A 12,830-nucleotide genomic window follows, 5' to 3' on the forward strand; every position below is an offset into this window, starting at 1 on the left:
TAAATGGGCGCAGTCGTGCATGTATATGTTGGCATACATGTTCGCGTATTCATGTATTCGTGCATTCGTGCATCATTGTTGATATATTTGTTTGAGGCTAGGCCATTTTTCATAGTTGAACATTTTCCCAATATTTTGGTTTATATATATATATATATATATATATATATATATATATATATATATATATATATATATGCGTGTGTATATATATATGTGTGTGTGTGTGTGTGTGTGTACTAACAGTACCTCATTCAAACCGGATGGTATTTTGGAGATATTTATTCAAAAAAGTTACAAGCTTTCTAGGACAAACAGTCCTCCTTGTACGGATGCTTGACGATGAGGACTGTTTGCCCTAGAAAGCTTGTAACTTTTTTTGAATAAATATCCCCACTAGATACCATCCAGTTTGAATGAGGTCCTGTTAGTAATTGTATTAATGCAAAGAACGATTGTGTAAGTGATTAAGTTAATATATATATATATATATATATATATATATATATATATATATATATATATACACTCTCCTACAGTTTACCTACACCACACTGTCGTCTTCCTTCATATATTCTCTGACTTACCATTTCTGTCATATTACCTTCATGTTATAATGACTCCCAAATGCCTTAGTACCGGAACCACTTCCATTTCTCCATCAGCAATATTGTCATTCAGTGTTCGATCATCGTAGATTCCATTTATCCTCATAATCTTAACCTTACTCACATTTGTTCTGAACTTTCTTCTCCTGCAACCACTTTCAAACTTTTAGTAGTTTCCGCTGCTTCTCTTCACTATCACACTCAGCACATTATTATTTGCAAACGTCAACCGTTCCATTTACTTTTCACGACTCATTTTCTTATCGTACAGCTCTGCATCTAATTTCCTTCCTCTGACTCCTCACATCACTCCACCCAATAAAGGCATTAAACAACCGTGGTTCTATACCGGAGCCTTGTCTCTGACCCACTTATACTTAAAACGATTCACTCTCCCATTCATATATCCCAAGAAGCTTTCCGTTTGTTGTGAAGACATTTTATTACGTGCCCTCGACGCCCTCTCTGTCGATTCTATCGTAACAGTTTTCTAGCTTCATACATGCGACATGCAGATGTTTGTCTTTGCTTTCAAGCGTTGCATAGCCTTCATAACAAACACTGGAGCCACACACCCTCGTCCTTGTCTAAATCGAGACTCTTCTCGTCTTTCTACCCAATCAGTTCTGTCAGCTGTCATACTCTCCCAATCAAAACCCTATATTACACCTTATTAGATATACCAAGGTAACATTATGCTCCTATAATTCTTACAAAGGCCTCTATCACTTTCACCTCTTTACAGAGAAACAGTTATTCCTCTCAACCGTTTCTGTGAAGCCATTTTAGATTTAGCTAACAAATCCATACCCTGATCACCCCCTCAATCATACTTTTGCCACCACACTTCAGCATCTCACTTGTAATCCCCTCAACTGATGTTCTGCCATTCTTCAACCTCTTAGTTGTCCTCCTTACGTTCTCATCAGTCACTTTCAGATGCATTATCAAACTTACAAAGATCCCTTCCACTCTCGTATTTTGATATGAATTGGTAATTCGTTCCGTCTTATAGATTCTTTGTTTTTTCCTCAGACAAATCACTGCCATGTCATCCTTTAACTAGCTAGTTAAAGATAGCCTTCTTAGGCAGAAAACGTTTACCACAAGAAATTGTCATAATATTCCAATAGTTAGAATGTCAGAGTGCTCTGGCTTCATCTGTAAGTGGGCCCGGATTCGATAGTTAATCGAGCCAGAATGCTTTAGATGCGTTTTGTCAGATCAGTTATGCCTCTGGTGATCTAAGCTTTGAAGTAAGTACTTTTTAGTTAGTCCACTTTGGTTCGTTGCAATCATAATACGTCTAGAATAGTATAGGCTAGTAATCTCATTCCAAAAAGACTTAATGAGAACTGGAATTCTCATTCTTTATGAAACCTCACTCTCTAAAGGGAAAAAATTGTGCGGTGATTATGTGTATATATACAGTATATATGTGTGTGTATTTATATGAATTTGTATATTTATTTACGTATATATAATATATATATATATGGATTTACATAAGTAATCGTTTTCCTCCAGTAACTAAATTTGATTTATTTCTTTGACATTTTCGTGGTAATTAAGAGAACGTTAGACTAAATGCTGTCTAACTATACTTAAGGTAATGACCTTGTGAAGTATGTTGACAGACAACTGAGCATTAAGATACTTAAGGGAGATAATGGAAAATAAATGGAGGAAAAATATGAGGGCCAGTGGGAAACATAGACACACACACACACAATGAGAGAGAGAGAGAGAGAGAGAGAGAGAGAGAGAGAGAGAGAGAGAGAGTTGATTTATCAACTCGAAGGAAAATAAAAGTGAGAGATGTGTGATCCTTACAGAATTTTAGTGCAAAGAAATTTAATTTGAGAGAGAGAGAGGGAGAGAGAGAGGAGTTGATGTATCAACTCGAAGGAAAATAAAAGTGACAGATGTGTGATCCTTGAAGAATTTTTAGAGCAAGAAAATTTAATTTGAAAGAGAGAGAGAGAGAGAGAGAAAGAGAGAGAGTCGATTTATCAACTCGAAGGAAAATAAAAGTGAGAGATGTGTGATCCTTACAGAATTTTAGTGCAAAGAAATTTAATTTTAGAGAGAGAGAGAGAGAGAGAGAGAGAGAGAGAGAGAGAGAGAGAGAGAGAGAGAGAGAGAGAGAGAGCTGATTTATCAACTCGAAGTAAAATAAAACGGAGAGATGTGTGATCCTTAAAGAATTTTTAGAGTAAAAAATTCAGTTTGAGAGAGAGAGAGAGAGAGAGAGAGAGAGAGAGAGAGAGAGAGAGAGAGAGAGAGAGAGAGAGAGAGGGCAAATTACGAAGGCAAGAAGGAAGTCGAAAGTGAGTGAGAAATACACAGAATTTTAGAGAAAAGAGAAGAAATATAGACCGTGACCTTTTGACGCTATAAGAAAAGATTTTGGCAGATGAAAGACGGGAGGACCCATGCCTTCCTAAATGGGGACCTGGCAGTGTGGAAAGAATGTGAGCGCCTGTGTCTTCGAAATATCAAAAGAATATATCCCAAGCAAATGCCGTAAATAGTACAGATATAAATCATTTCAATAAAGGCGACACGCATTAATATACATCAGACTTGACACTGCATTGAAATTTATTGGCGATAAATTTCAATGCAATGTCAATGGCGATAGATAGGGGGAAGTATGTTGAAAATTATGATAGATAGGTGGGATATGTAATCAGTGTCATTCAAAGGTGGTTCAGATTTGTGTCTTGTAATGAATGCCATTTTAAAATGAGAACAAAAACAATTTAGACAGTGAAATTTTTTTTTTTTTTTTGCGTTTTCTTAGAGACGACAAAAGAAGGTATTTCAAGGTCCTCGCTTCCCGAGTAATTAGGCTTTAAATTCTAGCTAAAACAAATGTGTCTTGTAAGTGCTTTCTCTTGTAATCAGGGATCCGAACTTTTCGTCAGACTTCGTAGTAACAAAGCCTTATTTTTTTTTTTTTTTTAGCCCGTCGACGAAGATGAATGGAGGACGGGCATTCATCCGTGCCTGTTTGTTTGTGGGTCCACAAATTAAATTTTGGTGTGGGTGGCTGGTGGGTGTTAGGTGTGGGCAAGGTAGAGTTGGCTGGGTTCTGAATTTAATCCCAATGGGAATGTCCGGAAATGGATACAAGCCCGTTTTTATTTTTTTAATTTTTTTTTTATCGGAGGTCCGGGCTTTTTTTTCAGTAATGTCCGTCGCAATTCATATCACGTTTTAGATTTTGAAATTGGAGGTTTCATATTTCTTGAATCTAACATTGAATTCAAATTTTTATGTTTAGAATTTAATCAAAGCGTAACTCAAAATCTGTACCAGCATACACAGTAAAAAAAATAAAACCTGCCCCTATAGTTAATAACTTTGTCAAAATGACATCAGAAACTAAAGTTACCCTGACAAGGAACTCGAATGGAGAGTGCAAACGACGTGTTTGGAGGTAAATAAATAAACGGGGAATGGATAACGATGTGGGTCTTGTCAAAGATGAAAGGGATGAAATGCTTTCTCATGTCGGTGAGCCATTATGGAGATTGAAGATTCAGTCAGTGAATTGTTTTTGAGATAGAAGATCCAGTCAGTGAATCGTTTTCGAGATTGAACATTCAGTCAGTGAATCATTTTGTAGATTGAAATTCAGTCAGTGAATCGTTTTGGAGATTGGAGATTCAGTCTGTGAATCGTTCTGGAGATTGAAGATTCAGTCAGTGAATCATATTGTAGATTGAAATTCAGTCAGTGAATCGTTCTGAGACTGAAGATTCAGTCAGTGAATCGTTCTGGAGATTGAAGATTCAGTCAGTGAATCGTTTTGGAGATTGGAGATTCAGTCAGTGAATCGTTCTGGAGATTGAGGATTCAGTCAGTGAATCATTGTAGATTGAAATTCAGTCAGTGAATCGTTCTGGAGGTTGAAGATTCAGTCAGTGAATCGTTTTCGAGATTGAAGATTCAGTCAGTGAATCATTTTGGAGATTGAAGATTTGGTCAGTGAATCGCTTTCGATATTGAAGATTCAGTCAGTGAATCATTTTGGAGATTGAAGATTCAGTCAGTGAATCGTTTTGGAGATTGAAGATTCAGTCAGTGAGTCGTTTTGGAGATTGAAGATTCAGTCAGTGAATCGTTTTAGAGATTGAAGATTCAGTCAGTGAATCATTTTGGAGATTGATGATCCAGTCAGTGAATCGTTTTGGAGATTGAAGATTCAGTCAGTGAATCATATTCTAGAATGAAGATTCAGTCAGTGAATCATTTTGGAGATTGAAGATTTAGTCAGTGAATCGTTTTGGAGATTGAAGATGGAGTCAGTGAATCGTTTTGGAGATTGGAGATTCAGTCAGTGAATCGTTTTGGAGATTGAAGATTCAGTCAGTGAATCATTTTGGAGATTGGAGATTCAGTCAGTGAATCGTTCTGGAGATGAAGATTCAGCCAGTGAATCATATTGCAGATTGAAGATTCAGTCAGTGAATCGTTTTGGAGATTGAAGATTCAGTCAGTGAATCATTTTGGAGATTGAAGATTCAGTCAGCGAATCATATTAGAGATTGAAGATCCAGTCAGTGAATCATATTCCAGATTGAAATTCAGTCAGTGAGTCTTTTCGAGATTGAAGATTCTCGAATGGAAGGATAAAAGAGGGGTAGAACAGAATGAGACAAGGCGAGTTTAATACGAATTTGAGATTAAGGAAAAAGAAAAATACTGCAGTATCCTAATTACCTCAAAGAGAGTCCGGCACCGAGTTCGCACTTCGGAATAAAGTCGAGCGAAATCCCCGAAGTAAGACCGTTAAATAAACAAGAGATCGATCAGCTTTGGTTTTCTTGAGGGAATTGTTTGCATGTCTTTGAGGAGCTCTAACCCCCTCTCCTCCCTTCCCTCCGCCCCTTCCTCACCCCTGTCTCATTTGGAAGGTATGCAAGCACTAGGCAATAGCCTATTTAAACGTACTGTACACTTAGTGCACCTGATTCCGTTCTCTCGCACCGATTGATTCTTTTTATCTCCTTATTTATAAAAGTAGATACATATTTTTTTAGCCAGTGCTAACACACACACACACACACACATACAGACGCACACACAAAAGTACTTCAAAATCATTGCCAGGGATATTTTAAAGGAATCTCTCTCTCTCTCTCTCTCTCTCTCTCTCTCTCTCTCTCTCTCTCTCTCTCTCTCTCTCTCTGTGTGTGTGTGTGTGTGTGTGTGTGTGTGTGTGTACTGCAAACACAAACACAAATGTGTGTGTATATTTATATATATGTGTGTGTGTCTGTTGTGTGTGTTTGTGTGTATGTATGTGTGTGTGTTCTATGGTATTATCAGGAAAAGCTGTAATTTAGCAAAGTTGTTTCCGATTTTTATAACTGCATTATGTCGATTTCGTTATTTAAACACAAAAAAGCTAACTTAAAATTATTTTTTCACTGCTCTGTCACCTTGCTCCTTTGCAGCGCTTCACTAAATGGCTACCCCTGGATCACTGCGGAGGACATTAACGCCACTACAGGATCCTGGTAAGGACCAGCAGACTGTTTGTTTATCATCTTCTTGTATAACAACTAATCCTGATGGGCCCTTTGGGGTAAGCCACGTAAACAAAGGATCTGTGTACCTTGATATCTTCTGCCAGTTCAGATGGGCGGAAATGGAATTTTACCTCAGGTCTGAGTTGACAGAAACTCGAGCGTCTCAGTTTTGGTGTGAAAATACTGTATCCTCTCCATTTAGAGCTGATAGAGGTCTCATCTTATCAGTTTTTGTTGGAAGTTGCTTATTACCTCACTTTAAGCTGGAAGGAATGTTATCTTACCTCAGTATAGGCCAGTGAAAATATTATTTTCTCTTAGTGCAGTTTGACAAAAATATTACTTTATCCGTTCAGTTTCCTAAAGAGAAAATATTCGTTCTACCTCGGTTTAAATCAAGGAAAATTTTATCTTTTCTCAGTTCAGGTTGACAGAAATCTCATTTTCTCAGTTTAGAACTTCAAAAAGGTTTCGATGATAAATCAATAATAGATTCATCAGCGAAAAGGATGAAAAGAGCGAGGGAAGCAAAAAAAATCCTTAGGAACACCACCTGAGATAAGAAACGAAGTAGATCAGATATATAGATTATATATAAAATACTGTAGTTACAAGAACCGCTTGACTTACACATACAGACCAAGTTTTGGGGCTAGGTGATGTACCCTCCTTCACCATTATAGCAAAACATTTTTACTACAATATGCTGATGCGACTACAGATAAACAGTCTGTAAATTGCACAGCTGATAAGGATGAGAAAGCAATCAGATAAAAGATTTCAAAATGTCCCCTTCTCCTTTGTTATTCTTATCGAAGCATTAACACAAGGTAATGAGATCAGAACCTAAGCCATATCTCAGATAAGACTCCTGTAAATTTTGTTCTAGTTTACTGGCATATTTCTCTCTCTCTCTCTCTCTCTCTCTCTCTCTCTCTCTCTCTCTCTCTCTCTCTCTCTCTCTCTCTCTCTACTGTCTTTGTTCGCTCGTGATTGTTTTGCTTTCGGCAACAATTTGTAGGTTCGCAAATATTCGCAAATATCTAAGTAGAAGGGTTATGTTTGAACGAAGCCCAGAATAAAGGATTAGATGTGCATTATAATATAACAATAAATAGAAGAAATTTTTGTGATTAATAACAAGCGACAATTAAGCAAATTTAATATGCAGATAATCAAGACGTTCGTCTTATTGCACTAATCCACTGATCTGGCCACTTAAATACGATTTATGAATACAAAAGCTTTCATTTTCGAAGCCGAAATTGATGGGTCACCTGATAAAGAGAAAATAAATTTGGTGTATTAAGTTTCAGTTGTCTTATCTGAAGATATCCTTTAGGCCTGTACAGGCCGAGTCATAAGTCACCAGACCTTGCAACTAACTCTGGTATCTTTGTTTACTTGGGTCCGTTCTTTGTGCATCCAGCTCACGGGGAAGTGTTTACATGGGCGCGTCCTTTATAGAAAAATCTTATTAATTACCGTGGCCTCGTTTATCTTTAATCAGAGAGACACTTCTTCCAAGAAATTATTGCGTCTCCGCCTTGAAATATCTTGGTGTTTTTGGGGTGCTGGGGTGTTATTTCTTGGAAAATAGCAAACTTGGCAGCAGTCGTTGTTGTTTCAGCTTTGCCGTTTATATTGTTGTTATTTAAAACTGCAATGCAGGTTCATACACTCATGCCGGTCCCGTCCATGGACAAAAGAGGATTTGGTACGTGTGAAATTGGCGACAGACCTTAGAGATATGATGCAAGCAGCAGCAGCAATCATACAGAGTTCCAAAAGCCACTCGAGGAAGTTTTAGTTGAATTTTTATTGCAAAGGCCATTAGGACAGTGGGCCAAATTCCCTTGTGTAGCTCAGTCTCGGATAAAAAAAGGAAAAATGAGGTTTACAGGTCAGGAAAAACATCGAAAGAAAGAGAATCCCAAAACAAGGTATCAGAGGAAAGCCTGCAAATTAGGCCTTTGCAGGTTAAACTGCTGCTGTTTTCATGCATCGCTTGTGGTCAGTAAAATCAGTTCTGTCTTAATGACGCATTCAGCTAAGTCCGTCTATCCCCTGCTGTTGTAAAAAATGTCAGTGCTTCTCGTTGCATTGGCTCTTGGGCTTAATTGTGAAAGAAATACAGGAATACAGTTCGACACCACTGTCCAAAAGCATCCTCGATTTTAGTAGAAAAAAAGTTAAGTAAGCTCTACGAGCTGACGATAGTTATAAAATTGCTTAAAGATAAGTTACGTAAGTGTAAGTTACGTAAGTGTATCTCTTGACCTTCCCACAAGCGAAAGCACCGTGTTTTAGATAGCAAACACAATCCCCAATAGCTTCAGTATTTTTTAAAATAAGATAAACGACAGCGCCTGCAAAATGACCCAGATACTTGGTGGGGAATCGTTACCGAAGACATTCTGTGGGCGATTATGACCACGCAAAAGGCCATTTGGTAAATATTCTGGATTTTTGTTTGTTCTTTCTTGTGGCACGAGCCTCTTTCTCTCCCATGTCCCTCGTAGGCAAAGCACACGCAGCCACGGGTGATGCTTACGCCGCCATCGATGTGTCACCGAATTCTAAACCTAATTCCCGTTTTATTTCTTTCGCGGCATTGATGTCATTCCTTCGGTCTCTCTGTCGTATCTCCGATTCTCTCTCGCCCAATTTGCCAGGCACATCCAACCCAGTAATTCATCTCGGGCCGTTACGTAAAGGCAGAAGAGGAATTCCCAGAGGCTCTCTCCTCCAATGAGAAATCCCGTCGTGGGTGACGCCTGGGTAAATCTGGGAGGCGATTGGGTGCCGTGATCTCCCAAGCAGGCTCGCAGGGAGGGCCTTTGTCCCCGTAAGACCAACCTCATTTAATCTCTACAAATGTTTCGGTTCTTGCCTAAACAGGAGCCCTTGCCAAGGTCACTCTCGCTCGGCGCCAGAAAAAGGGCGAGTGCTCATGTGGGAATAATGTGCCCCGGAGAGGAGTTTCCCTTCGTTCACATGCTAATGTTCGTGGCTGTTGATGTTTGCCTTGGCAAGGTGGTTCGTCGTGGACCACTCTGTATGTGTAATGGATTATGAAATCATTTTGTGTGAGCTCGGTGGTTTACCGAACAATACCGCTGTTAGGTCTCTGAAGAATGGTTTTTATCTGTTCTTCAACGGAGACAATGGTGAATTATGAGTAGATCTTTTTTAGCCTTGGTTTCTGATAAAATATCAGGCTATCGCTGAAGAAGCATTATCTAGATGACTGCTGCATGTCGACAACTTAGTCACCGAGTTGTATCATCAGCTTCCATTAACATTTTAGAAAATATTTAAATAAATGCATTATTCGTTTGGAATTTACTTGACACCAATTGATACAAATGAATCATGTGACTGCAAAATAAACGAGTTGGTATTATTTGTTTAAAGAATAAATGGGATGGCTTTCACAAACACAAGTGTTAGGAGGTATGTCACGTTGTTTAAAACGAGGTTCGATGCGTCTACGGTCAGTTCACTCCGCTTTTGACAAGCGCTTTTAGTTATCTGTACAAGAAAACTGTAGTGCCGGCTTTGTTTGTCCGTCCGCACTTTTTCTGTCCGCCCTCAAATCTTAAAAACTACTGAGGCTAGAGGGCTGCAAATTGGTATGTTGATCATCCACCCTCCAATCATCAAACATACCAGATTGCTGCTCTCAAGCCTAAGTAGTTTATTTTTTTTATTTAAGATTGAAGTTAGCCATGATTGTCCGTCTGGCAACGAAACAACACGGCCACCACGGCCGGCTGAGAGTTTCATGGGCTGTGGCTGAGAGTCTCATACAGCATTGTACGCTGTACAGGAAACTCGATTGCGCCGAAGAAACTTCGGCGCATATTTTACTTGTTTTTCCTTCATTCACTCGTTACTGAATCATTTTACTTTTGTAGAGAATATTCTCTCTCTCTCTCTCTCTCTCTCTCTCTCTCTCTCTCTCTCTCTCTCTCTCGGCGTATTGTAAATCCTTCGAATACAGCAATCATTCAGATGAGTATTACAACATGATAAAAGCTGTGACGTCATTTTCCCAATGGTAACACCCTTAATGATGTTGATACAGTATTAATAAAAAGATACTGATAACGAATACTGCAGATACTTTTATATAACCTCCCATCTCATTACACTAAATATTTATTAAGAATTATATATTACAAAATATAAACCTTGCAAGAAAACATTCCGTCAATCAAAAAAAAAATAATCAAGGAAAAGAACGCTCCATAATCACTTTCATTTAGAGACCAAAACGATTTCATGCGAGAGGGTTGCAACTTGCAACATGCCGCTCCACCGTCCAACAGAGAGATTGCGCGCGCGTAAAACTCTCTGCGAAGCGCGCCGTTGCAGGGAGATTGTTTTCTTCGTTGGAGAGAGAGAATTTGCGAGATCAACTGTTTGACGACAATTTATGAAGACTGTTATAACCTACACGCTTGCTCAGCCAAGGAGGTGGAAATGAACATTCTCTCTCTCTCTCTCTCTCTCTCTCTCTCTCTCTCTCTCTCTCTCTCTCTCTCTCTCTCTCTCTCGAGGGAATTTAAGTGGGTTGAAAGTAAAAACTAACTTGCCTCTCTCTCTCTCTCTCTACCTCTATCACTCTCTCTCTCTCTCACACACACACACACACACACGCACGCACGCACGCACGCACGCACGCACGCACGCACGCACGCACGCACGCACACACACACTCAAGTAAATCTAAATAGATACATGTACACACACTATATATATATATATATATATATATATATATATATATATATATATATATATAGTTTATATATATATATATTACTCACACATATATATACTGTATATGGGTGAACGCAACGTTAAGTCGTTCCCCTTACAAGGAGTGACTCCAGAGATAAACGGAGGCATTGGTCACAGTCACATTCATGCTGCTCCCCGTAGGGGGGATAGTGCCGTCTGTGCACCTCATGTGGTGCACTGTAGGCATTACTTGAGATTCTTTGCACCGTGATATCTACCCCTAGCTACAACCCCTTGCGTTCCTTTTACTGTACCTCCTTTCATATTCTCGTTCTTCCATCTTACTTTCCACCCTCTCCTAACAATTGATTCATAGTGCAACTGAGAGGTTTTCCTCCTGTTACACCCTTCAAACCTTTTACTGTCAATTTCCGTTTCAGCGCTGAATGGCCTCACAGGTCCCAGTGCTTGGCCTTTGGCCTAAATTCTATATTCAATTCAGTTCAGATGACAGAAGAATTAACGAGGGAAACACAGCATGGGTTCGGACGGGGAAAACTGCTAGCAATGCAAAGACTGGCTAATTCGAGTATTCAACCAGCTCTCTTTTCCCCTTCGTATCTGATTCGATTAGCGTGTCTACTGTCAACTTTTTCGTGGTTGAAGGTCAGGCTAAGCAGATTGCTTTGGCGACGGTAACTCCGATTCAGTAGTGATAGGACTCTCTGTTTCAGTTATTTGTTCAATACGTTCTTTGTTTTTGTGTACCTTACTTTCCTCGTACCACATTACGTGCATTTTCAAATCTCCGAAATACGGATCAATATAAACCGTAATGGCAGTGAAGTGTGTAACACTGATAACGTGGCGTAATGGAAGAGGAAATGCTAAACCAGAAATAAAAATTGTTAACACAGTGTCCTATGACATATGAGATAAAACACTGATAATGCTGATAAGAGATAGTGATAAACTGCGACGCCTCTCTGCCTATGCATCGTTCTGAGTTTGGTGCTAAGTGAGGGACGGTTTTCTTCTGTCTCTGTCTGTCGAAAGCAAGAAATTCGTTTGAACTGCTTAATTTATTGCGTTCATACACGTACGTCTTCTGAGGCGCGGTTGTGAGACATTGTCAACCGCACCAGGCTCCTAAGGTCTGTTACAAGTTTACGAGTCGAATTTGGGATTTAGCTGAAAGTCCCGTGTACATTACCCTCGTAGATGTTCGTAGAAGGTAACGAACCAGAAGGTCTGGTTTCGTTTGTGGTAACCAACCCAGTTACTGGACAGGACCAAGGATGTCTGATTAGACTGATTAATGGCCAATAGCCCCATCTAAGTATTCACGAGGCCTTGACTGCGTAACTTCACTTAGCGAGTGATCGAGGGACCTTCTGTGTAATGAACTTCGTGCTAATAACAGTCATGTAAATTGCAAAGTTGGTTAATTGTATCTTTAATGACAGTTTGTAAATGTTAATGACAATTTGTAAGTGTGCAGGTTTGTCAGGCGCGAGTTAATTACATTAGTGAGTGTTCAGAAAGTTAATTGCTGCGTCGGCTGATTCGGAATTGAGTCGCCTCCACATATTTTTAGTGAGTGTCTAAAACTGCAGGAAAACCAGAGATGATAAAGTGCTCGAACTTATTTTCTCCGAGTTCATTTGAACGGTGATTTATCAGTGCAAAACATATTTTGTCAAGGACACTACATTCTCTCTCTCTCTCTCTCTCTCTCTCTCTCTCTCTCTCTCTCTCTCTCTCTCTCTCTCTCTCTCTCTCTCTCTCTCTCTCTCTGTCAGATGTTTTAAGGCTGCATAAAAAGGATTTAATTCTCAAGCATTTTACTCATTATTGTTATTAGTAGCGTACATTTTATATTATATATATATATATATATATATATATATATATATATATATATATATAT

General features: G+C 39.0%; 1 protein-coding gene across 7 annotated transcripts in view; it reads left to right on the plus strand.

Moving 5' to 3' along the window:
* LOC136845144 (monocarboxylate transporter 3-like) overlaps positions 1–12,830 on the plus strand; it is a 140,544-nt gene that overhangs the window by 115,908 nt on the left and 11,806 nt on the right. For 2 of the 7 annotated variants that reach the window (XM_067115087.1, XM_067115083.1), the window contains one exon: positions 6,077–6,139. The gene's annotated coding sequence lies outside the window, so the exon portion shown is untranslated. Of the gene's footprint in view, positions 1–6,076; positions 6,140–11,891; positions 12,497–12,830 lie in introns of those variants that run through there. The other 5 variants (XM_067115085.1, XM_067115082.1, XM_067115084.1 and 2 more) reach the window with 5 other exon arrangements.

Source organism: Macrobrachium rosenbergii, chromosome 13 (assembly GCF_040412425.1).
Source record: "Macrobrachium rosenbergii isolate ZJJX-2024 chromosome 13, ASM4041242v1, whole genome shotgun sequence".
NCBI classification, from domain to species: domain Eukaryota; kingdom Metazoa; phylum Arthropoda; class Malacostraca; order Decapoda; family Palaemonidae; genus Macrobrachium; species Macrobrachium rosenbergii.